Source organism: Sander vitreus, chromosome 20, assembly GCF_031162955.1.
Source record: "Sander vitreus isolate 19-12246 chromosome 20, sanVit1, whole genome shotgun sequence".
NCBI classification, from domain to species: domain Eukaryota; kingdom Metazoa; phylum Chordata; class Actinopteri; order Perciformes; family Percidae; genus Sander; species Sander vitreus.
In genome coordinates this window covers 10372879-10400524 of record NC_135874.1, presented here as the reverse complement: position 1 = coordinate 10400524, position 27646 = coordinate 10372879, and positions in this window count along the sequence as shown.

Genomic DNA, 27646 nt, shown 5'->3' with positions numbered 1-27646 from the left:
TTGATAGCACACATTTCTGTCCGTTAAATAAAAAGCTTCAGCCAGGAGCCGATTAGCTTTGCTTAGCATAAAGACAGGAAACAAGGGGAAACAGCTAGCTTGACTCTGTCCAAAACAAAATACACCTGCTAGCACCTCTAAAGCTCACTTATTAACATGTCATGTCTTGTTTGTTTAACCCATTCAAAAACCAATGTGTAAACAACCTGTGTTGTTTTTTCACGAGTAGTTACAGTAGATAAACTCATTGCCTAATGGCTGTAGCAAAATTTTTTTGGTGGTATTGAACTATTGGATGTTTGAGCTTCCCATCAGCACATGAGCACACTAAACATGATTTAAACATCATGCATTTTCAATCGAATTATAACAAGTGTCATTTTAACTTGAATGATTATATTGACTAAACGTTCTCTGCAAATCTTTTTTTTTTTTTTTTATCTCTCAGCAATTTCCCAGCATCTGCAAATAGATTTTCATGAAATGAATGGAAAACAAATGCGATCAGTTTAAAAATCTATAATATAGTTGAGGAAATGGTTGGTAATGAAATAAAATATACACGCTTTGTAGTCAATGGGCCAAAACACTGGTATGTTCCTTTAGGACAATGACGAAGGCTCTAGTCAACAATTGTTTTGAAAATGAGGTGGGGTGGCATCATTTAGATCACACAGGAAATGCAACAGCAGATGGATCTGGGAATAGAAAAAAATAACATACATTTCCCCCTGTAGCATTTTAGTTGTTTCTTTTTCCGCCTTTTGTCAGATGGAAGCAAAAGATAAAATCCATGATGGGATATTGAAAGATGGAAGCCAGAGCGCTGAGCTCCTCCCCTCCACTCCCCCACCGCCTCTTCTGCCGTCCTAAGTATAAGCAGATTAAAGTTAATGATCTAAAGTGAATTAGATATTTAATCATCTTATCATCTTAGCGTAGTCAGGTCATAACTGATCTGAAATCCCGTCTGTTTGACAGCGCAAAGCAGAAGCACAATAAAGCCAACTTCAGAGGTCAGTTTGAAGACTCCAGTAGGTTCCACTAAATCAATTTGGAAATTGAGAAATTAAATTCACCCCCATGTTTTTTTTGCAGCTTTGGTACAATGCAAAACCTGTGTGATTTAGGACGAACAGTAATGGAATAGAACTGACCCCAAAAGATTAAAAAAAAAAGAAAAAAACCTGAGAGACGACTCCACTGATTCATCTAATTTTCTTCCTCTCTTCAACCTCCCCTTTGCTACACTCTCTGCCACCCTCCATCTGAACTCTCACTGATTGAGGTGCAAGCACTTTGATTTTGCACACTTGGTTTCCCCTCTCTTACGCTCACGCACGCATGCACGCACGCACGCACGCACGCTCGCACGCGCACACACAAACACACACACACACACACACACACACACACACACACACACACACACACACACACACACACACACACACGCACACTTTTCCCTCTTAATTTTCCCTCTTTGAGTTTCTCCCTTTTCTCAGTCGGGTTAAGGTGCCCACTTTAGTTGTCTCTCGATCCTAATTTCATTGCATCGCTTCTTTCCTCTGCCGATATATTTGAATAAATTTCCAACTGCTCAGCGTCTACCCACTTTACATCCTCTCAGCCTGGACGTTTTAAACACTGCATTGTGGTTATATTCAGTTGTGTCTGTGTGAGTTTCTCTGCTCTGTACCTCAGTGTGTATTGTTAAATTTTTGAGAAAAACAAAAACTCTCCAGAAAGGAGTTTTTGAAAGCTCTGTGCGGAAAAACCGGAAGGCTGTTTCCGATACTCAGTGTGGTGACAGAGGGAATTGAGGGCAAAGACATGGAGAGACAGACGGAGTGAAACATGGAGGAAAAGGCAGGAAAACGAGTAGTGTTATTCCTGCAAAGAGAGAATGAGTGCTGGTCCAGTAACACATTGGATCATGTAAGTTTTCAAAGAGAAACGCTCTGTATAGTCTTCTGACTATAAGATCACTGAGAGCACTGACATCAGAAGAGCTGCAGCTCGTCTGCTAGATGCCAAAACAGCGTGTGTGCACCTAAAGCAGAGTGTGCACCTCTCCTAGTTAGGCAGATTGTCAACCCAATGTTTAAGCACACCCATATGCATATGAAAAAACCCACTGCACTCACACTCACACCTTTTGCAGAGATTTGCACACATTGATGTATAGTGGAGGCAGCGTCCCACCGGTAGGCCTGGTGAATTTGTCTAAATGTCACATTACTGAGGCAGCCACATGCACCTTTTCTCAACAGCCAGTCAGATAAAAGCCATGTGGGGGGACGGGGAGGGGGGGGGACATGAGGAAAAAGTTCTTTTGGAGAAAGGGAGGGTAGAAACAGCAGGTTAGTGTTCATACAGAAAAGTTGAGGAAATTCTGGTGTATTTATCTTCGGTGTACCTCTTTGTGGTTTTCTTTTGCCGCTGTCTTCACCTTATCTCCCTTCCTACCCCACAGAAGATAAGTATGTTTCAGAGGAAATTAATGCTTTTTACTGTGTGTTTTATTTTTCATTTCTTTAGGGTGGCAAGGAACGTGCCCTAATCTTGTGCTAATTTAGTGTTTTTGCGACAGTTCCATGTCTTAAGTATGGTATTAAAAAAGAATATGCCCGAGCACATAAAACCACACGTAACTACACTTTTTCATTATGAAGGAAATAAGGAAATAATAAAAAACTGTGCTTCCCCTGTAGATAAAGTAAATGAACCTCTTTATTACCATGGGGTAGACTTCATTTAGACTAGATTAGGCTTCTGTTTACTCTGGTACAGGATGAAATACATGGTCAAAGACCAGGGGACTAATTCATGTAACGTTTGTTTGTTTCCCCACTCCATATTTTCTTAATTTTGAAATGTTCTTTGGTGAGAACAAATTCTGTTTGTGGTTGGTACAGTTTGTAAACGCACAAATACTTCAATACTTCACTGGCTTCTTCCTCAATGTGTGTGAGACATGTTGCTGAGCATCTGAATAGAAAAAAATAACAGTTCAAACCAGACCAAACTGTAGGTGATTTTCTTGGTAATTTGAAGGTGCATGATGTAAAATAAGTCACAATTTTTGTCCACTACACGACTCCAAGGCAAACAACAGAAACAACTGAGATTGCTACAACACACAGACCCAATGAACCCACTCATCCATTTCAGTTGTTTGGGAACTGCCTGTTCCCCTACCGTGACCAGAATGCTACACCTGGCAGTCGACAGATGTTTTTTGGTCCCTGGTTTTAAATCAAACCCCATCCTTTATCTTCTTCACACATGTGCAGTTTTAGTTACAATAACTGCACCCTGGGTCCATAAATCTACTGCGTGCACTTGAAATTGTTACCGTGTCCGTCTCATATTTCTTGAATGAAATGTAGGGAGTTCTTTATTTCTTCTCATTTGATTTTACTGAAAATGTTAGTAAGAAATATTCATGAGCAAAGAAAAACAAACCACAACTGTTATAGTGCCACCATACTTCATGGTGAGAAGGAGGTTGTTCCTTCCTTACGTTGCGGTTCATCCGACCATTATGTTCAGTCAGAGAGTTAATTAGCATTGATGGATGTCCCTTTGTCAATATGAAGCATGGTAGCAATCAAATGACAGTTAATCAATGATCGACCAGACAAAGAACAAGCAGTTCTGGTCAGTCACTGAGCCTGACTGAAGGCTCGTTTGAAGGATCCGTTATGTTTGATGAGGTGGCTGATTTAAGAGATTTATTCGGACTGATGGTGCAGTGAGAGGATGAGGGGACAGTCTCTACTGTGGGAGAGTTTTTCATTACTGTGCCCATGTTTTGGGGTTTTATAAAGCCTACTGTTCAGCTGTGGAAATTGACTCATTTAGTGGTTCAACTTGACAGTTTCTACAAGTAAATTCAACACAAATGTCGTTTGGTCTCAGCTGGCATTTAGATTGAAAATTATGTTGGATGTAACAATGCACAGCGACAAGTACTCGTTTTCCCTTTCATCCCACCAAGTTGTTGCTGCCGCGATTCACACACTTACAATCTCTTTGAAAAGCATGAGTTTACAGTAATTGTATGCATGGCCTAAGTATCAGGCTTCTCCAGGAGGAATTTACATTGGATAACCATGTTTTGCTTAATCCATCAACGTGTCAAAGGATAATAAACCAAGTAACCTGGTTATTGTGAGCTCTCTGTACTAACCTCGTTTGATGTTAAGATAATGAATAACCTGATTTCCCTAAATGGGTACCCACAGCTACATTTCTGCTGAGAATATCAAATGTATGGCAATGTATATGCCTGACTAGGTTTCTAACTGTGTATTTACATGTGCACGTGTGAGAAAAATACCTCATAGAGAGAGAAAGGACTGTAACGGATGAAACAAAAGATCACTACGTGTAGCTGTAGCCACTATAATTCAATCCAAAGTCTGACTAAAACTGAATATCTACAGTAAGCTAAACCGAAGGTAATTTGTCAAATTCAGACACATCAAACCAGGGGCGATTCTAGGATCAGACCTTTAGGGGGGCTCAGCCCCTAATGAGAATGTGACACGGATACAGTGCCTTGCAAAAGTGTTAACCCCCAATAATTGTTTGTCCTCTGTCACTAACAGACACGTTCACAAACTCTGGCTTGAAGCATTAAAATTGACTTTAAAAAAAAATTGTTTTTTATTATTATAATTTTTAGGGGGGCTGAGATGAAATTGCCCCCCTAAAAAGGGTCTAAAATCGCCACTGCATCAAACAGAAAGTAAAACGGTGCTCAGCAGAGCCTGTCCTCCCACTGTGCCATCAGTTCAAATGCAACAAATGTTTTGTTCATGATAGCAGGAGAAATGTGATTACTGACCAGCTGCATTTAGACAGGTTTTACTCTAACCAAGTTATTGCAGTGCATGAAAAGACATAGTCCGATTCACTGTTTCTCAAGAAAATGTTATCCAAACATCTCAATATCCACTTTTAATATCGACTAAAGTACAGTAATACTGAAATATGTTTTCCCTGATTGAATAGTGGATGTGATCATTACATTATTTCGTCAATGCTGCGTCCTGTTGCTTTGCCTGTCTATTATCTTGAGAAAGCTGTAATTTCCGCATCCTACTGTCCTGTTTGTTTTTCTTAGCCTGTCACTTCACTGGTTTTAGAACAGCAATGCTCAAAGACTGCAGTTGAAATTGAGCCAGCTGGCCAACACTGACACATTTACAGAAATGCTAATTAATGTCTGTCATCCTTATAGATAAAGAAAATTAAATTAATATGATATGACTTTAGACAGAAAAAGGCCTATGTAATTTGGTATCCATCTTATTAGGTTGAATTGCTTAACTGCCAGTCCTCCATGGAAGGCAACAGCTGAAACCTGTTTGCCAGTTAATAACAAACCAATGAATTTGGCTTTGTTTTTCAAAGAGCCTCACTGTATTTTTTTGGCTGTCAGTTGAACATTGTTGGGAAACATTTGGGATAATTTAAGTACACAACTAAACAAAATATATATATATATATATATATATATATATATATATATATATATATATATATATATATGTTTTTAGACATTTTAATGCAGAAATATTATGTATTATACCTTCAACATTATACATCAGCATGTTGTGTTAAAAGTGATGCATGCAACAAGTGACCTCTAGTTTACTGTGTCTGTGACTTTTTTTGATAAGTGCTCATTTCAGGACCTCAGTGTCTCTATGAATAAATGTTCTTCCTTTTTCTTTCTTTCCATCACCTTCTTGCTCTCTCACTCCTTCCCTCCACCCCACTTCCTCCCTCTGCCTGTGCTGTATGGATGAGTAGTTACATCATTAGTATGCCATTAGCTCTGATCATTGATTCCTCCTGCAGCTCTCCCCCCTCCTCCCCGTTCGCTGACACGGAATTCTGAGGAGATCCGTGAACTTTATCACCTTCAGCGTTTCGGTTTCCTCCTCAGAATTCCCACTGGATCAGCACTTTCCTCCCCTCCAGACCTTTTCTAATTATCCTGTTCCTGCCTTTCAATAAATAATTACAATAAAGGTCATCAATCAAAAGCGAAACATTGATAACTGAAGAGAAAGTCCAATATCCCTTTGGCACAGCGGCCCTGTTGTCATAAATACGATGACGGACTGTGTGCGTTAGTGTGTGCATCCTGAAGAGTGTGTGTTTGTAGCGGCAAATCATTTTCACATTAATCATGTGCTATGAGATAGATGAGAAGGAGCAGGGCATGCAGTGCGCACATGCGCTGCTGTGATTAAGCTTTGTCTGTTTGTGTGTGTGTGCGTAGGAATGCTTGTGTGTATTTTTCAGATGATAAAGGTGACGAAAGTAAACAAAATCTGATCACGACGATTTGACCGGGAATTAAGCTCAGGCTAAGCCCACACACGTTGCACACTAAGCAGCCGTAGCCTGCTGCATTTTGATGCGCGCGCTCGCACACACGCACACGCACACACACGCACACACACACACACACACACACACACACACACACACACACACACACACACACACACACACACACACACACACACACACACACACACACACACACACATACACACACACCTGGATAGCCTATGCTAATGTAAGTCTGCAGCAAGAGCCGTGGGGAAGTCTCTTTGGTGCCAGTGATTGGTTGCTATCTGTCTTGCCTGGAGGAACGGCGAGGCAGCCAGTCCCCCGCAAGGTTCAGCCCGGAGAGGAGCTCTGATAACGAGGTAGAAATGTGAGCCATCCACAGCGTCAGCCTGGAGGAACCGCTGCCTCGGGCCTCTTCTGAACTGAAGCTGCAGCCTAAATGAGTTTCTGTGCCTGGCAGCTAGTAGTGTGTGTGTGTGTGTGTGTGTGTGTGTGTGTGTGTGTGTGTGTGTGTGTGTGTGTGCGCACACGCGCGCGCACACACACACACACACACACACACACACACACACACACACACACACACACACACACACAAATCTGCACCTGCGTCTCCCAGTGTGTAGGCTTACACTTGGTCAGCCACTTACGAAGGCAAATTAGAAAATTAGAAAAAGAGAGGGACATTGTCTGTTAAAAGAGTAAACAGCCTCGCTAGTTGTGTTTGAAAGTGGGAGCCCGAATGCATTCATTATCCTGTTGCTTATGGAGGCATTGTGCTCTGCATGTCAACACTCCGCCACCCCCATACACTCATCATAATGCAAAGCCAATCACATGCACACACACACACACACACACACACACACACACACACACACACACACACACACACACACACACACACACACACACATACACGCTTACAGCTTCAATGACTCCAAAATGAGGAAATGACTTCCATTGGACTTTAAAATATTCTTATACTTTTCTTTTGCCTCCCCTCACATCACTTACCGCGCTCTATCCGTCTCCTTCGTTCCCATCTAATTGGTCCAAATACATGCCGGCAGTGCCAGAAACAACACTAAATTAGTTTTCAGCAAAACACCATTCCCCCTGATTTCCACCTGCAAATGTGCTGAATGCACAAAGATAAAGTGGTTAGGCTTTTAGAGGTGTCGGAGCCAAGAAAGATGATGGTTAGGAAGACACAGATTTGCTGATTTGGTATTAGTGTATGGTAGAAAAACAGGTCTAAACATGGTCTACATGTCTAAAGATGGAGAGAAGAGCTGAGACTGAGGGACGGGAAGAGAAGGTTGTCAGTGGGTGGTAACCAGCCGATAACACTTCATTCAAAATAGGTGAAAAATGTGTCACAGAGCAGATCCTTGTTATTGGCACACTACCACCTTTTATGGGTTTTATCAGTGGTTATCACGCTTCGCAGTCAGCAGAAATGTGTGCTTATGGGGTGTATGTGTGTCCTCAGGTGGAACAGGAGATATAAAGAACATGGGAACCTGTTCATTTACAGTGGTCACAGGGAAGCTGTAAACATTACAATATGATATTGATGTGACATAGGCATAGGCGGCGGGTGAGGTGGAGGTTTGAGTAGGCTGATGAGGAGGGAGGTAGATTGGGATGGCCTAGTCCGCATTAGGGTTGGGTACCGAAACCCGGTTCCACTATGGGACCGGATTAGAACGCAAATTTCGGTTCTTCATTTTGGTTCCACTTAATGTGTCGACTGAAATATTTCCCTCTGTCGCTCCGAAACGGACATACAAATATCACACTTTCTCTGTAGTCTACCGTTAGCTAGCTACCGTAAATGTAGGCTACTCTTAAAATGCCATATTTTCCCTCTGGGCTCACCAAAACGGACGTAAAAGCATATTAACCATTCACTGCACGTGATCGCTAGTAAAATTATTACATCTTTGATGTCATTTTTCAGTTTTTCAAGAATCGGTTTAGGAATTGGAATCGTTTTAAAAGTACCGGTTCGGCATCGGAATCCTAAAAATCCAAATGATACCCAACCCTAGTCCGCATACACATGATCCTTGGTAAAACCGCTCTGAGGGCACGCTCGTTACCGCTAACTGGGATATGATCTTTTTGGCATCGTAAGCATCAATTATCTCTTCTGCTCACACTTTTTTCTGTGAGGTCACTCTCCACTTCTCAGTGGCTCAGTGTTGACAAATAGAATTTACGACATTGTCATCAATATATTTTATGTAGCCTGATTATTTTTTTAGTCCACTCCCGAATCATCCATGGCAACCAAACCAAACAGACGAACACAAAGAGTGGCCACAGTGCTTCAGAGGCGCATTCAAAAGATGTAAATAAATGCTAAAGATGGAGAAAGTGGTCATAGCAACAAAAGCAGTAGGAGAATACAGGGAATACATGGGGGTTTGTATGCTTTAACTTTAGCGTAGTTGTGTGCACAATACTGTAACAGCCGACAGGACGCCGTTGTGCTCTGCGCTGAAGCACTGCAAAGGCTCATGGGACTGTGTTCTGAACGGTTCCTGTCTTCATCGAAGTATGTTTTAATGATGTTCTGGGTTACCTGGGTTTTAGTGTTGTGGGTTTGATTTAGTGTTCAGGTTTATCAAGGATAGCTGCTTGTCCATATTTGCAGGATGGAGTATTTGGGTAGGCTTAAAGGACAATTCTGGCGCAAAATGAACCTAGGGGTTATCAACAGATGTGTACCCACTCTGTCGTTCTCTGGGACATGTTTTCATGCTAATCGAATGTGTTTGTAGCTTGAAACAAGCTAGCGCGGACCGCTGATTAGCTTACAACGCTAGTATTCGGGGCACAGGGAAAGTAAAAACAAATCGCTATTTATACCACTAAAAAGGCTCAAAATATCACCACACTTCAACGGTAGCATAATGAGGGTCCCTAAATGTTAACTGAAGCCTTTGTAAGTGTACAGACAGTTTATTAAAAAGATAGATTATAAAGACAGTCGCGTTTTTGTATACAGGCGACCGCCGTCTTTGGAGCTACTGTCTTTCTACAACAACATTTTTAGATCTTTTTATTTTATTTTATTTTTTTTAAATTTTTGGGCATTTCTGCTTTTAATGAAAGGGGAGAGAGAGGGGGGAAGACATGCAGGAAAATGTCACAGGTCGGATTCGAAACCTGGACCTTCTGCGTCGAGGAATAAACCTCTGCACATGTGTGCCCGCTCTACCAACTGAGTGAACCGGCCACAGATCTTTTTCAATTAGTGGTGAAACGTTAGCTGATTTAAATGGTGATATAATTACCAGAAAACTGACAGTCAACAAGTCATCATTTCAGTTATTTATCAAGCAAAAAATGCCAAACACAAACAGATTTGTTCTTAAGTGGCACATACAGCACTTATCAATTTTCTCTTACTTTGGATTTTCTCTGAGGTTCAAAAGAAATTCACCAGTGGTCCAGATCTGACGTTAGAGTCATGAACATGGGGAAAAAACATTTTTGACGTTTGACTTAAACTATATACTAGCCTCATCTGAATAAATGAATACATATATAACTTATATATATAACTCAAAAGTAATATTCTGTTAACATCATCATTTTATTTTATTTTATATCGATTATGCTAATGATCAAATCCCATGAACGAGTGATCTATGACACGTTTGTCCAGTTTAGCGACTCCGACTTGGAACAAGAAAGAGAGATTTAGGATAAGAATACGAAAATGTTCTTGCATGAGGATTGGCTTCTATTTTGTATTTAATAAAATTTTTTATTGTATAACTTTGGGATTTGGATTGCTGGTCAAGACAGACTAAATTAGGCAATTTATTAATTTGAGTTTAAATGGCAGAAAGATAAAAAAAAAAAAAAGAATCCTTCACATATCACAATGTCCACTATTTCATATTTATGTAACACAGGGGTTAGGATCTCCCCCTATGTACGACCACCTTACATACATAGATCATGAGATGATGACTAAACATTCAAATAATCAAGTTAATCAAATCACTCATCATTTATTCTTTATAAATATATTTGGCTTGGTAATGAAAACAACGGATGTATTTGAAACCGCCCACTATACTAGCAGTTACTGCCCCTTACCAGTAACACAAGTAAGGTGATAATTATTTGATAAGTAACTGTAATGTGATTACTGAGTTATCAACAGTAATGCGTTACATTACTGCGTTACAGACAAATGTAATCTGATTACAGTAACGCCCCCGACACTGCACATAATAGAGCTGAACCACACATACAGTATGACACCTTTAAATCATAACAATCTTTCTGGATTCTACAGAGAGAAACACCTTTAAAAAAAAAAAAAAGGTTATTTAATTTTCCAACGCAGCTCCAAGTGTGTTTACATCACACCACCGATGCTTTCGTGACTTCAGGGGCGTTGGATTTGGGGGAAAAAGAGGACTGGGTACCCAGGGTACCCTCATGTGAGGAGGGCCCAAAAAGATGTTAGAATGAATAGCTGTGGATGCGGGGAGGGGCCCATAGAAAATGCCTTTCTACAGGGCCCAGAATTTTGTGCTATGCCTCTGCGTGACTTATTAGGAGTACTTTACTCCAGTCTGTGTCGACTTCCCCCTTACTTTCCTGCAAGGCAGAGGGAGGAGAGGATGATAATGCTGCTAACTGCCATCAGACAATATTAATGGCTTGTGTGAGTGTGTGTATGTCTGTGTTTTTGTGTGTGTGGCAGTCTCATTAAACAAGGTCTAGCCGCACTAGTGTTTACAGACGATTATACTCAGACATCAACACTGATTGGAATACAGTGATAATTGCTCCAAACAAGATGGAGGGAAATCTCTTTCTCTCGCATGCACGCACGCACGCACCCACGCACGCACGCACGCACGCACACACACACACACACACACACACACACACACACACACACACACACACACACACACACACACACACACACACGGTCACATGATATTCTTGAGACCCGGTCATGTTCATCATTATCTATCATACACCTCTGCAATCCAACTCTCAGCCCTCTTTCCTGTCTTCCTCCCACCCTCCTAATCCTAAGGAAATGTCTAACACCTGTCACAATTTATCCAAGCTGTATAAGATAATTGATCGCACGCTGTAGCAAATGTCACCACATCTACATGTACACACACACACACACACACACACACACACACACGCACACACACACACACACACACACACACACACACACACACACACACACACACACGTGTTCTTGTGCTTCGTGGAAATAACTCAATAACTGTGATGTAAAAACCACCCTTTAAATATGACTGAGTCATTCCCATCCTGCAGACTTCACTGAGTGTGTAAATGCACTCTATTGTAAACTCGTGAATTACTTTCCCATAATGCACTCTGTCAGCCTGACCTTGGCAAAGAGACTCTGTCCGCCACCCTATAAAACAGGCTGTAATGTTGGCCCTGTCACAAATGCAACACAACAAACACACACACACACACACACACACACACACACACACACACACACACACACACACACACACACACACACACACACACACACACACACACACACACACACACACACACACACACACACACACACACACACACACACAGTGTGGGGAAGTACTGTATATAGGAGCAGGTTAAACAGCAGGTAAAGTAAGAAGGGAGGTAGGAAGAAAAGAGTTGGGTGAAATAGTGGAGACTAAAGACTCCATCACACCAGAAAGTGCCAACCATTTCTACACGTCTTTGCAAAATATGTGGTTCCAAAGTGACACTTAGATTTGTAGGGCTTGCTGGTAAACTGCTGTGGCTGACAAGCTAACCGCTAACACACTAGCCAGAAAGGAACATGTTGGCACTAGTCAGTCAAAAAAGCTTTGCCATCTTCTTGCTATTTTCTTTGTACTTTCGTTTACTCCAGTGGTTAGCAACCTATTTTGTCAGATGTACTCCCACAGTCAGATGAAATCAAGTAACCCTTTTCGGACAGTTGCCATTTATTTAAACCATTTATCCATTATTACCATTTCAACTGTTACTATTACTATTACTTTTTTACTTAACTTTTACTGACTATTTTAACAATATTATTAGTGTATATTACAGTAATCCATTACTTTTGCCTTACTCTTCTCACCATTCAGTCAATACTTTTAGCTAACTGTTTCAACTTCGTTGCTTGTAGTTTTCACATGCTCCCATGTGGTGTTCAGGTGTTACAGCTGATACACCGATACCACTTTTTTACTTACGTACTTACATTTTGGTACTTGCCAATTCCAAGTACCCATATGACTACTTACGTAATAATACCATTACAGTTCTAAGAATTACTCTGAAAACATGCATTATTTGCACCTGAATGCATCATGACTTTATGATGTGTACCTGAATGCACCATTAGGTCCAGTCGGTGCCCACACGCTTTTCCATTCGTGGTTTGTTTAAATAACTCAAGGCGAGGGCAAAATGTTTTCACAATGATGTGCTTCACAGAGGACGTCTAGGAAAGGTGAGGATTTTTCTCTGACAGCTGCAGGCTATCAATAAGCTACAATGTGTCTTTAGCTACAGACCGGCATGTCCCGGACCGGGACTCCCAGTTTTGGAGTCCCTTCGTGTGAAATACAGCCACACTTTAAGGGCTTTCATACCACCATGCAGTAACTCGCCCCCTCCAGTCATTTGAATGAGGAGAAGGTGACAGAGGGGAAGCCGTTTTAATCACGACACTAGGGTTATGAAGCAGTTGCTGCCTACATGAACGTACACAGATTCTGCTCTTCTGGTAATCGCCGGGCGGACCGCTTTTAAAAACTCTTTGCTTTTTTTGGGAAACACTCTTGCAGGCAGGCGGTTGTCAAGGCGGTTGCCGCGTGGCAGTGTGAAACCAGCTTTAGACTGTTAAGCCTTAAGCTTTTTAACCATGTTTAAGCTTGCTATTAGCTAACGGTATAGGTTAATGTTATCTGCTGCAAGTGTTATGCTAACTAGTATCACATAAGTGCACACACCATTCCTCTTTTGTGGACCATGTTATTCTCCAACAGAGGAGGTTTAATAAAACTGGAAGGTGCAAAATCACTAATAAGCTACGATTGCGTCCTCCATTTGGGACTCTGCTCTCTGTTCCCTCAAAGGTCAGCACTGTCTAGACACCTTCCATCCATCTTCTCTTCATCCGCTTATCCGGGGTGGGGTCGCGGGGGTAGCAGCTCCAGCAGGGGACCCCAAACTTCCCTTTCCCGGGCCACATTAACCAGCTCCGACTGGGGGATCCCGAGGCGTTCCCAGGCCAGGTTAGAGATATAATCCCTCCACCTAGTCCTGGGTCTCCCCCGGGGCCTCCTCCCAGCTGGACATGCCTGAAACACCTCCCTAGGGAGGCGCCCAGGGGGCATCCTTACCAGATGCCCGAACCACCTCAACTGGCTCCTTTCGACGCAAAGGAGCAGCGGCTCTACTCCGAGCTCCTCACGGATAACTGAGCTTCTCACCCTATCTCTAAGGGAGACGCCAGCAACCCTCCTGAGGAAACCCATTTCGGCCGCTTGTACCCTGGATCTTGTTCTTTCGGTCATGACCCAGCCTTCATGACCATAGGTGAGGGTAGGAACAAAAACTGACCGGTAGATTGAGAGCTTTGCCTTCTGGCTCAGCTCTCTTTTCGTCACAACGGTGCGATAAATTGAATGTAATACCGCACCTGCTGTGCCGATTCTCCGACCAATCTCCCGCTCCATTGTCCCCTCACTCGCGAACAAGACCCCAAGGTACTTGAACTCCTTCACTTGGGGTAAGGACTCATTCCCTACCTGGAGAAGTCACTCCATCGGTTTCCTGCTGAGAACCATGGCCTCCGATTTAGAGGTGCTGATCCTCATCCCAGCCGCTTCACACTCGGCTACGAACCGATCCAGTGAGTGCTGAAGGTCACAGGCCGATGATGCCATCAGGACCACATCATCTGCAAAAAGCAGCGATGAGATCCCCAGCCCACCGAACTGCAACCCCTCTCCACCCCGACTACGCCTCGATATCCTGTCCATAAATACTACAAACAGGATTGGTGACAAAGCGCAGCCCTGGCGGAGGCCAACTCTCACCTGAAACGAGTCCGACTAGACACCTTGCTATTAGTTATTGGTGCAAGTTTGTGTGTCAAAGTTTACAAAGTTGACAAAATTGATTTTGCTGCAAAATTTCACCGTTTTAAATGCTGGTGTGACTAGACTCTATCAAAAAGGGTAAGTCCAATCGGATTCTATCTACAGCGGAAGACAAAATGGACCTCAGAAGCTTTTCTTTATGGTTTCTATTAGCAAATTAAGGGCTGTGGTCTCTCAGTCAGAACTAGAGATGCTCATCCACGCCTTCATTTCCTCCCGTATTGACAATTCACTTTTCTTCTCACTCAACTAATCTGTCCTTCACCGCCTGCAATCCATTCAAAACGCTGCTGCTAGGCTTCTTACTAGATCAAAGAGGCGCACCCATATTACCCATCTACTATACTCCCTTCACTGGCTTCCTGTAACCTACAGGATCCAATTCAAAATTCTCACCATAACCTATAGGGCCTTACACGGTCAGGCCCCTGATTATCTTGCCAACATAATTCACCTACACACCCCCTCCCGGTCTCTCAGGTCTGTCAATCAAAATCTGTTATCCACGCCACGCACTCGTCTGAAGACATGTGGGGATAGAGCCTTTGCTGCTATGGCACCCAGACTCTGGAATGCTCTGCCAACCAGCATTAGGTTTGCTGAGAATGTGGACTGTTTTAAGCGACAAGTGAAGACTCACTTGTTCAGGCTAGCTTTTGGGTAGCCTATGTCTTTTATTTATTGATAATTTTATCTGTTGTATTTGTAGTTTATTCTACTGACTATTTTTACGATGTTTTTATCGTCTATGCACATTGTAAAGCACTTTGCGACCCTGTCTGTGAAAAGCGCTGTATAAATAAATTTGAATTACTTACTTACTTACTTATTCCATCTTCACTATTTTATAATGCTGTCGTCTATCTCTCCTTCTTTCTCCGCATCTTTCTCACTTTCACTCCAACTTTCTGTCTCTCTTTTTCGTTGCATTCTTTATTTGTTGCTCTTTCAGATGTGTTTTTGATTAATATTGATTTAGCTGTAATAGTTGGGCTACAGGGACCCCACATTTCAATAACTTCTAATTATACACACACACACACACACACACACACACACACACACACACACACACACACACACACACACACACACACACACACACACACACACACACACAAGCTTCAATAAATCTAATTTCAAGTTGCAGTCATAACGCCCCTGAGTCCTGGCCCACAAATTACAACAGCAATCTGACATTGTCAATAAATATGGGTGCCATTCTGCCTGGCTGAGTTCTTATGAAATGAATGATGTAAATAAATATTGTGAGACATGTTCTTTCTTTTTCTCTCTCAGTCTATTCTGTTTTATTTCTTTTAGTTATGTCTTTCCTTCCTCTTCACATCATTATGTCCTCTCTCTCTCTCTCTCTCTCAGCCTACCCTCCTTACTCGACTTTGTTTCAGCTGTTGATTTAGCATCAATCACTGCGAAATCTAATTTGTCAAGCCTCAATCTAACAGGGCCCTCAACCCTGTGCGGCTGTCTGTTTGTCTGGAGCCCCACAAATGAGATGTGTGATAAGGCAACAGAGAGAGTTCTGCCAGGAATAAAAACAGACTTTTGCACTTTGATGTCAAAGCAGATCAAAAACAACAGAGGGCTCTTTGTGGTACAAAGGGAGCGTTTCTCCCCTTCATCCATCTTCCCTCAATCCTGCACCTTTTCTTCGCAACCAGTCTGTCACTCTGTGAACTGTCACATACAGGCCCCTAACTTGTCTTACCCACCTGAACTATCTATACCCATCTACCTACCGCAGGGAAGAGATCTGACTCTGGGTGTGCATGAGTGTGTCTAAGTATGTCTATATGTATATATATGCATCCCTTGAGGGTTTTGTGGCAGGCAGTGCAATTTGCTCAGTATCTACATTGGTGCTCAGCTGATAAAGACATACAGTATATTCTGTTTGTCTATTTGTCTACTCATTTCTGGGTCATGTGCTTTTAGTTGCATCTCGCAGGCAATCTTCTTCCCAATTACTTTAGCACACCCAGGCTCTTTCCTGTCACTTAGATTTTTGCAGACACACTTGCACCTCCATGTCTGGGAAGACATCGTCAGTGTCAGTGCAGATGTTAGGGATGTACAGTACATCTTGTGACCCATCAGCCCACAACTACCCTGCATCACACCCTCCCCTCAACCAGTCCCATGTTCCCGACATGGGAGTCATTTGTCTTCTCTGTGTCCGCTGCAATGATGTGGGATAACGTCGGGGGCCAGTGGAGCAGACAGGGAGTATTGGAATATCGATCCTCCTCCGCTCTCCCTGTCCTCCTGCTGGAGTTTTTTTTTCCTGCCTGTGTGATAAAGCGACTGGTGCTGATGGGTTTTGGCTCCATACATTGTTTCTTATACCTTTTGTGCGTGTGTGTGTGTGTGTGTGTGTGTGTGTGTGTGTGTGTACGTGTGCGTGTGTGTGTGAGACAGAGCAATTTATTTGTAGCTGGAGTTGTTTGTGGCTGTTTGGGAGTGTTCATGTTCCAGTTAACTCTGCTCGCTCTCCATTCATATCCAGTACATTCCCTGCAGTGTCTGTTTACACTGTGCACTAATGACTTAGCAAACGTGTAAATAAGACACAATGTACACACCAAGTAAAAAAAGAGATCTTGTAAAAAAATAAACAAATGATAAAATTACCTTAACTTTCTGTTCTAAACAACTTCCTGGTTTATATTTTACCAGTCATTGTTACTGTAGTTGTGTGTGCTCACAGTTTTTTTATGTGCAATGTGGGATTATTACTGCCATTTCAGGTTCAATCTATTTTGGTTTTACCTCAAAATGGAGTGGTTTAGATAATCTGGACAAATTGTTAACTTGTTTACAAATGATCACTCCTGAAAAAGTTTTTCAGGCTTACAAATGTTTGAGTAGTACATGTGCATCAAACTCCTTCTCTGGCTAAACCAGCTGGTTCCCTGCACAAAAATAACAAACGGATAAAATTGTTGGTCTTTAAAACTTTTTTGGACCCAGTGGCTCAAATTGTGATTTCTTTTTTGAAACTCGGGTGAAATCTTCCTCATCTTCAAACTTTTCTTTTGTTATGTTTGTACGGTATGCGGAACTGTCTGTCTGGAGTGGCAGACCCTTGTGCATACACAAACGTTGTATTGTAAACTGGCACTGTTTCTCTAATAAAACTAAGGAAATGATCAAAAAATATGGTGATTCAAATCATGTACAAATCAATGCAGTTATCATAGAAGTGGTCCAATATTTTTGTTATCTTGGTACCATCATTGATTCTTATCTCAACTGGAGCTCAAAAATACAGACAACATTGAAATACTCATGCCCCTGGAAATAGAGGTAATGCAATATTGCAGCTGTTTTTCCAAAAGTCAACACTGAAAGCATCTTCCGTTTTCTTGGCTGGTATAGTGTACTGTCTAACTCTTGCTCCACACAATAAGTGCCAAACACAATATTACATTACATTTAGCTGACGCTTTTATCCAAAGTGACTTATAATTGCTATATATGTCAGAGGCAACACAACTCTGGAGCATCTATGGGTCTTGCTCAGGGACACACTGTATCGCAGGCGGAATTGAACCCAGATCTCCCACACCAAGTATGTATGAATGGTTACCCTAAGATCAAAAGTTTAAACTCCCCTCTTTGCAACTTGAGCTGGGTGTGACCATAAAAAATAATAAAAAAATAATGAACGAAGCTTCAGTGCCTGAAAAGTGAAGCCAATGCAGAAGTGCCTTAAACCTGCATTCTATTTCCAGCAGGGGGCGACTCCACTGGTTGCAAAAAGAAGTCAGTTTCTGTAGAAGTCTGAGAAAATGGAAAATGACCCTACTTCTCACTCGATTTATTCCCTAAATAAACATTTTCATAACGTGTTTATGGTCTCTATCGCTAGTTTCAAGTCTTCTTTAATATAGCATGATGTTCATTTTGTGAATTATGTTCCCACTTATTTTAAAATTGGTGATAAAAGCAGGGGATGCTTTAGGGGCGTGGCTACACACCAACCTGTCGACCATAAATCTCTGCTGGATGACTCTCTTCAGAAGGGTTGAAAATCGTCACATCCGTTAAAAAAACAAAAAACAAGATAGCGTTGCGAGTATTGCAAAACTCAAGGCTTCAAAATGGCAGTCCAATGGGTAACGTCACGGATGCTATGTCCACTGTTTTTACAGTCTATGTTTGTGACACAACAAACTGAACGAGCGTGCAAATTTCTATTAGACCTCAAAACAAGAACCTAAACGTGTTTATGTCACTGTCTGTTTTACAGCAAGATAAATGTTCTCCTGGCATAATCATATATAATTGTTCTTCTTTGTCTGGAGGGTTTGTTGGTGGAAAATGTCTTATCTAACTCCCATTACAAAAAGCATGACTGACGGTGATGAAAGCCAGTTATTGTGTATCATCACAGAGCCCCTATTATTCTTTTGGCTCGGCCTCTGTTGTTCTGTTCCTATCTGGTCAGCACTGCTTACTTTGGCAGGGCAAAGAGCCAGTGTCTGCTAAGTGACTTCTGGTTGTTATGGAGCTCAACACACCCGTATGGAAAGAGACATCTGCAAAACAAAAACACACCCGTGGTCGGGGAAAGATCAGCACATGATGGGTGAGAAGAGGTGATAAACATCTGCGTGAAAACTTAAAACAAACAGGTACAACCGTGCACATGTAAGTACATACATATCTATTAAACACATGCAGTACATTGTTGTTTTTTGCGTTAATTCTGTGATTTTCTTTATGGTTTATTCAGCTTATAGAGAAAGTCTGCTGATTTTACACATAAAAGTCTGTTCACAGATCTTGGGGAGTACTACTGCGTATGTGAAAAGTTGTGTAAAGCAGCGTCGGTTGGGGTTGAAGACTTTAAGTTTGAAAAAGAAAAAGAAATCTGGGGGTTTGGAGTTAAGAACTGAGCTTACCAGACCTCAGTAGCCCACTTCTCATCTCCGCTTGAGGCTATACTAGCCGACATTGTTTAGAAGTATGGGAATTTTCTCAACCCATGAAGGAACACTTCATCCCACAGTTTATCTGAAAACTAAGTCACCAAGGTTGGCGATACATGGTTATTACTGTAATAAAACATATAAACCATAGAAATAAAATGAAAATAGAATGGACATTGCCATTCAAATCAACATAACTGGATGGTGAGAGCGGCCATTTTTATGTATTCCTGCAAAGTACTGTGACCGTTGTAGCGGGCTAACCTCTGCAATAACTTCCATATAAACCGACTTGTGGAAAGGCCCAGACTCACTGAGGTGATGTGTTGCGACAAACGAGCAGTAGAGAAGTACGAAGCATCGGAGGTGTCTTCTGTGCCCTATGTCTGTTGCCTTGCTGCTAGACAGGAATTGAGGATTGCTGGATTTAATTGCTTCAGCAAGAGACAGACAACTGTCTGACTGTGACTGTGACACACTTTACCGCCCCACTGACATGTGTTGTCACCATAACAACAATTACCATTTTCTCTTGAACTAGTCAAATGACCACAGCAAATATCCGTTATACTTTTGTTCTATTTCTATGCTATAAACACAATAATGCATAATACATACCTGCAAGCACTTAAAGCAAATCACATGTAAATCACACAATATTCAGGTAGGCTATTAAACACAAATGGACACGCACACGCACACGCGCGCACACACACACACACACACACACACACACACACACACACACACACACCACACACGGTTGTACAGTATAAGGGCTGATTGTGATCTGTGACCGCATGTGGTTGGAGTGGTTCTTAACACACCAGCACGTCAAGAACAAAGCAATAATTCAAATCTGTTCCCAACTTCCACCTTGCAGAGCCAAGATGCTGCATGTCATTTTATAGGCCCTGTGCCACAACCCCCACCCCCCCGCCCCTTTCCTCCACACACACACACACACACACACACACACACACACACACACACACACACACACACACACACACACACACCCCACCAATCCACTCCTCAACACCACCAAAAGTAATTTGTCATGTTCATGATAAATTATACCCTCTCCAGTTCATAGCCTACAGAGAGAGAGAGAGAGAGAGAGAGAGAGAGAGAGAGAGAGAGAGAGAGAGAGAGAGAGAGAGAGAGAGAGAGAGAGAGAGAGAGAGAGAGGGGTTAGGGGTGGAGAGCCAGTTGTTTACAGCTGTCATTTGTATTTGATTAGCCTAGAAATCTAGACGCACCCTAGCGGCAGCAAATGTAATTTGCAGCCAGGGGGGTCTAGCAACTCTCCGTTGGCTTGCGAGCTGGAAAAACCAAACTCTGGACGGGCCAATCACATCATGTGTAGAGTCGGTTGGGCTTTGGCGAGTCGGAGTTTTGCCGACCGGATACGGTAAAAGTTTAATCTATCAACTAGCTCCGCTACCTTCTTCGTTGCTCTGCCTGGTTGTAGCGCTATCCTATTGTGTGCAGAGGGAATTTGACAGACAACCGTTTATCCCGCCCCTCGGATTGAGCTCTGCCAATGGTGAGTTCTCAGACCCAACATCTTGATGTGGGTCTGGCTTGTCAGGCTAGTATTTGATGATAAGAGCAAACAAATGAAACATGACAAAATATGGTAACATGAGGAGGTGTTGGTGCATTGGTTATTTCTGCATGGTATTTGAAGCTGTGGGTGGTAAACCGTGGATCATTTAAAGGGTGGGCAGACTTGACAATCGAATTAGTCCTCGCTGCTTTCTAGTGAATCAACTAAAAAAGGCCAAAAATCACAGTCCGGTATAAAGGTCGGCTCACTGAAATTACTACAATAAAATTACACTGCTCTCTTACTTCAAGTGCTGTCTAGATACTTTTTTACCTTGGATTTGTGTGTGAAACGCAGTAGGTAAATCTTGGCCTGTTTAATACAGTTTTTTACGATCGCTATGACACTTTTTTTCAATACTTTTAACAACTTTCCTAAACTCTTAACACAGTTAGCACAACGTCTGCCTGGGTAGGCTATACAATTAACACATTTCTTGTTGCTTTGACACAAAATGCATACAGTTAACACACATTTAAAATGCTTGAACTTCTTTTACACACAAGCTCAACCAAGACCAAAACAATGGATCTTTACTGACCAATTTGCAAATGCTTTCACTCTGTATGTCAGAACAGATAACAACATGTTCTAAACCTAACTTATAGGCTAAAGTCAAAGTGAACAGCTGTTCATATTGTAAATTGAAACACAAATATATCCCCTGCATTTTATACATGAATTTATTGAGAAACAGCTGATTGAAGTTGAGCAAATAGATCAATCACAGCTGATTCCCGTCTAGGAAACACACTCAGGTGTTGAGGTTCTTTCAATCGCATGATCATATGGTAGTACATAAAAGAGGACCTTTGAACAATATACTGTAGATGAACACAGAAAATAAGAAAAATGCCTTCACGAGGGAGAGGAAGAGGAGTACCAGGACAATTCTGTCTCTGTCTCCTTTTTTTCATAAACTGCACATTCTGTAAAACTACTCTGAGATGGGTCATGTCATTCATTTTTTGAATTGAATCTCTGCAGCAAAAGAAACAAAATGGTGGCCGGGTTGGCTCAGTGGGTAGAGCAGGTGTACATGTACTTGGAGGTTTATGCCTCAATGCAGAGGTCCAGGGTTCAAATCCAACTTGTGATGATTTCCTGCATGTGTTTCCCCTTTCTCAACTAGCTGTCCTGTCAAATAAAGGTGGAAAAGCCCCAAAAAAAATAACAATAATGTAGAGAGGCTTCAAGAGAAACTGCAGTGTAAAACACAATCTATGATCAATATACTATTGTCTATTATTACTGTATAAGGGCAGACCTGACACATATCAAATAATGTAGTTTCTGTAATTCCATCTGATGTTAGTGTTTTGTATGACATTGTGCAGTGATTGACTACATGTTCCTGTTGGAAGAGAACATGTTTTAGTGTTTTGGAAGAATTATTAGATTTTGAGACATGTTTGCATTGTTTTGGTAGACATAGTGTATTGTGTTAGTGAATTATTGTATTTTGAAAATCAGTGTTGGAGTTTAGTTTTCAATGTGTGATTTTGAGCATGAAATTAACTGTTTTGTCAATTGTGTGTTGTAGGTGTGTTGATGCGTTAAGAGTTTAGGAAAGTTGTTAAAAGTATTGAAAAAATTATCATAGCGATCGTAAAAAACTGTAATATAATAATATTATATATAGAGTTGGTTATGTGAGGGTTAAAAATACTGTGCATCCAAACTACATCAAAATACACTTTGATTGTTTGCTTATTTTCCAATACCATCGACAGGTAGTTAATGCAATGAACCACAAACCATTTATTCATAAGTTTGTCAGGTCTGTTGAAAACATTGTGTTTGTTTTTTGCAGCGTTTTTGGTTTAGCGTCAGTTCTTTTGGAGACTGTAGTATTGATGGGAGGGCAGAAATCTCAGAATGGGATCAGATGGCCGTTCTCCAGTTAAAAAAAGCACACACGTATGACCAAGCCAAAGGATTTATTAAACAGCATTAGTCTTGGAGGTGCAGGGTGGAAGAATAGGGCAAATCTTAGAATAGCCTTATACAGTATGTGTGTTTTTGGAGGCTGAATGCCCACAGGAGCAGCATGAAGCATGGATATAGACACAGCCAGGGGAGAACTCATCTGTTCCTTGGCTCTAAGCTGTTCCAACACTCATAATGCCTAGATCCCCTGGGTGGTATTGCTTCTATAATAGCCTGCAACTATGCAGTGCTGAAAAACAACCTTGCTAATTCCCACACAAACCATTAGAGAGAGACCCGTAGAGGGAAACAGGGGGGACAGAGTGAGAGAGTGTGGGGGAAGAGAAATTCTGTGCTTGTATTCCCAAGTCCAACAGACCTATTTTGTATTCAGGTATGTTGGCTTAACTGGGGAAATGCTGATAACTCCTTGACACAAGGTCACACATTATATGCCATTAAAAAGCAAATACAGATATATGTAATCCACACACACACACACACACACACACACACAAACACACACACACACACACACACACACACACACACACACACACACACACACACACACACACACAAAGTTGACAGGTCAACAGAATTATGTAAACCACTTTGTTTCATCTTCATAACCGCCTGAGGGCTTTGAGCAGTCAGGGTCACTGACAAGATTATCCTATTATATTAGATAAAATAAAGGCGATGGAGAGAGGCAGTGAGAGAGGACAGGTGGGCAGGAAAGAGAATATTAAAAAGGCTCAGGCATGTGGGAGTGTCTCCAGGTACAGTACGAAAGATGTGCAGGAATACAATAGATTCCTCTGTGGCTAGTCAGAACCTCTTTCTACCTCAGGAACAGGTGTGTGTGTGTGTGAGTGTAAAGGTGTGTCTGAGAAAAAGAGAGAGATGGTATGAGTCATGTGAAGTGACAGCAAGAGAGGGGGATTTCGAAGTGAACTTTGAGTGTACATCTCATATTTTTTCATCTGGCCTCAGGGAGACTGGCTCTACTTCACTGTCAGCCATGACAAACTCCACTGATTGGCTTTATTCACTGCTTTATGTGTGCGCCTGCATGCACAGGTTCACAGGTGATGCATATGTTGATGTATATGTGATACTGTAATGTAATCTGGCACTGATGTATCATGTCTTTACCTGTATCTCTTGGGGAGAGCCAACCCTGTCTTCGAAAAATGTTCGTATACAACTAATTTGCATCAGAAAAAACATTACTTGTCAATTTTACTCTTCCATCTTTGTACAGATTAAACAAGTGAGATATGACTTATTACTCAGTGAGCTATAGAAGTGGTGGTAGATCATTTTTAATCTTTGAACAGAGCCAATCTAACTTTTCCCGTGTTTCCAGTTTTTATGCTCAGTTTCTAAGCTAAGTTAACCATCTCCTGGTTCCATCTTCATATTTAACAAACATGAAGAGTGGTATCACTCTTCTCATCCTCCTGGTTGGAAAACTAACAAGCATATTTCCTTTAATAAAAATAAAAAAAAAAGATTAGTGTAGCTTTAATTTTTTTTAAACTTTTAACCAAAAGATGATCTTTCCCTAACCATAATCAAGTTTTTTAATGTAATCACAGGTATGTCACAAGATGCATCCAACCACCCCAACCTCCATCCTGTGACTTCTCTGCAGTATAACGATGTCACACATCCTGGACTGAATTTATTTTTGCAGTATTCATAATCCAGTATTCATAATCCAGGCAGGACTTTCATTTTCCCAGATGTATTTGGCAAAGCAAATTATTAGTACATAAACGTATTTTGTACTAGACTGGGTTGCTCAACAGAGTGTATATTTCATCAATAATGTGTAAAGAGTGTCTGCTGGTTGTGCACAGTGTATGAAATGAGCTCAAATCTCCCAGGAAACAACTAGAGGCAAGTAAAACCAACTAAAGAGAATGAGAAGAGGTGAATAGAAGGTCTGATGAAGGTGTAGATTACTAGGATTTTAAATGTTGAGCAATAAATCTGATTCACGGAGCGAGTGCTGATCTTAAAACATTTTGTGTTCACCTCTCTGCTCCTGTTGAATGAACAGTTGTTGTTTTCTAGGTGCTCATTTAAAAAATGAAATAGAAATGAAAAACTGAGGGGAAATTACGTAAAGGCGACGAGAGCCAGGTGTGGAATAACATCTCCCGACTCTGACAAACATTACCGTTTTAGGAGAAAAGGGCATTTAACTTTGAATGACAGTCTGATGATAGAAGCTTCTTCTTTTTTTAAAGATATGAAATCTGCAGACAATTTACATCTGATTTCTTTCTTTTACACTATATATTTTGCTGGTGGAAACTGAAAACACTAGAATAAATCAGCACTTGTGCATAGCTCAGTAAGAATACATTTGGCGGGGGTATAGAGGAAAGGAGCTCACACTCAAGCCTTAACATGACAGCACCACATTTATTTTGAAAACCTCCTGAGCTAAATAAAAGAGAAAAAAAAAACACACTGGAGTCTCCTTTTTTAATGCCACCAAAACACATTTTAGAGTCATAATGCTCAGGCACAAAAAATGAGAAACAACAAAAGAGGCAAACCTAGGTTTATCACCTGCCTTGCTGTGCTCTATAATGTAATGCGATTTAAATCCCCAGCTCCCCTGAATACTCTGCTGCATGGCTGCGCTCCAAAACAAAAACCTCCTTCACTGTACCCTTGACGCTACAACCCTAATGGTGCTTTTCGATGACGAGGCGGGGAACAGAAAACACCCCAACAGTCAATTCTCCTGCACGGCTCTCTGAAGATGAGTTCTGACGTGGGTGTTTGCTCAAGGGCAGCAGGTAAAGTGAAAAAGGGGGGCGTACAGTATCTTTGGTTGGCATGTTTGACACATGCTGCAGTGCATTATAATCAGCCTGGCCATCAGTCAGCCGGCCCTGTGCTAGAAGCCCGCAGCATCAATTCAATCAAATAAGTGTTTGTGATTGCCATGCCTCTGGAGGACAGCCCTGAGCATATAGGAAACATGTCAGCCTAATGTCTGACACACTCTCTATCTGACTGATCAGACAGCCACAGAGATAGCCACGGAGCTGTGGCTTCAGCAGGCTTTTCTCTGTGTGTGTGTGTGTGTGTGTGTGTGTGTGTGTGTGTGTGTGTGTGTGTGTGTGTGTATGTGTGAGAAGATCGGCATTGCAGAATACTTGACTGGAGAGTTGCTGTGTAAGGACTTCAGCCATTGATTGATGATAATGAGTCCTGTTTAAGTCCACATGATGGGGAAGAGAGAGGAAGTGAAAGAGAGAGGGGACAAACTGAAAAATGGGTTCCGAAGAAGAACGACAAAGAGGAATGAAAACAAGAGGTAAAGCCACAGGTTTAATATAGGTGGAAAATCACATCTGAGGGTGAAAAGGAAAAAAAGGATGTGAAGGATGGAGCGGAAGAGAGAAAAAGAAGTGCAGGAGGAGGAGGGATGAGGGAGAGGATGAGCGAAAATGGGGGAAGCGTTAGAAAAAAACTGTGTTTTTTACAAGAACCCAGGCCATCTGGTGGGATAGAATTACATTAAGGATGCACATACAGTCCTCATGCTCCTGTCTCATCAACACATAGCACAGCTGATGGTTTATGTGCATGTGTGTGTGTGTGTGTGTGTGTGTGTGTGATTATTGTGAGGATTGTGAGGTTCTGACCTTGACATTTTTATCAAAATCCCAAACCCCTTACCCACACTGAGCACTGATTTGCACCAAAACTCTTATCTGGTCAAGCATTTTCCCACACAATGAAGCATGGGAGGTATCCATGCCCATAAGTGTCTGTTCAAACTGTCCAAAGAGAGGGGAAAACAACATTAAGAGGACTGGGGCTGCCTAATGTTGCAACTATTACCTCACATAAGAGCTCTCCCACATTCCCATTTACTCAATGTGTCATGCATGAATGATCCAATACAAGCAAAAGTGGAATATTTCCACCAGGGGCCGGTTAGATTAGCAGAGGGGGTTTGGCACTGTCCCCCCGAGGACTCCCCGGCTTCTCCCAGGAACACAGAGCAAAAGGAATCAGACACAAGACACATCTTTCTTATCTCCGGCTCACTCCTAACAAGCACATAATTGCTAATATCTTTGCTGAGCTGGAGAACGAATACCCCGGAGACTGGCTATGTATATACACCGTGATAGAGAGATGAGGATGGGTTGCTATAGGAACTAGGAAGCCTTAATGTGGTAATGCAAGGGGGCAGGAGGGGAGGAGAGCGGCATGAGAGGGAGAGCAAAAAGGTTGAGAGTCCTGAAGAACTGTACTGTGTTGAACTTGTTCATGTTTTATTCTTCTTTGAAACTGATCAACAGGGAAGATTACAATTATTAAACAGGAAATAACTTATTCAATTATGTGACAAACCTTAATCATTACTGGTACAGCTGCCAGTTGTTTTTTTAGAGGCCGTATAATAAGCTAAATGAAGATTGACTGTGTGTAAAACTAACAGTTGAGTTTAAGCTAAGTACACCTGTGTCAAGAGGGGCCAACATGCAGTTAGTTAGTACATTTCCTGCCAAAAACTAGATCGTAAGGTCAAAAGAACC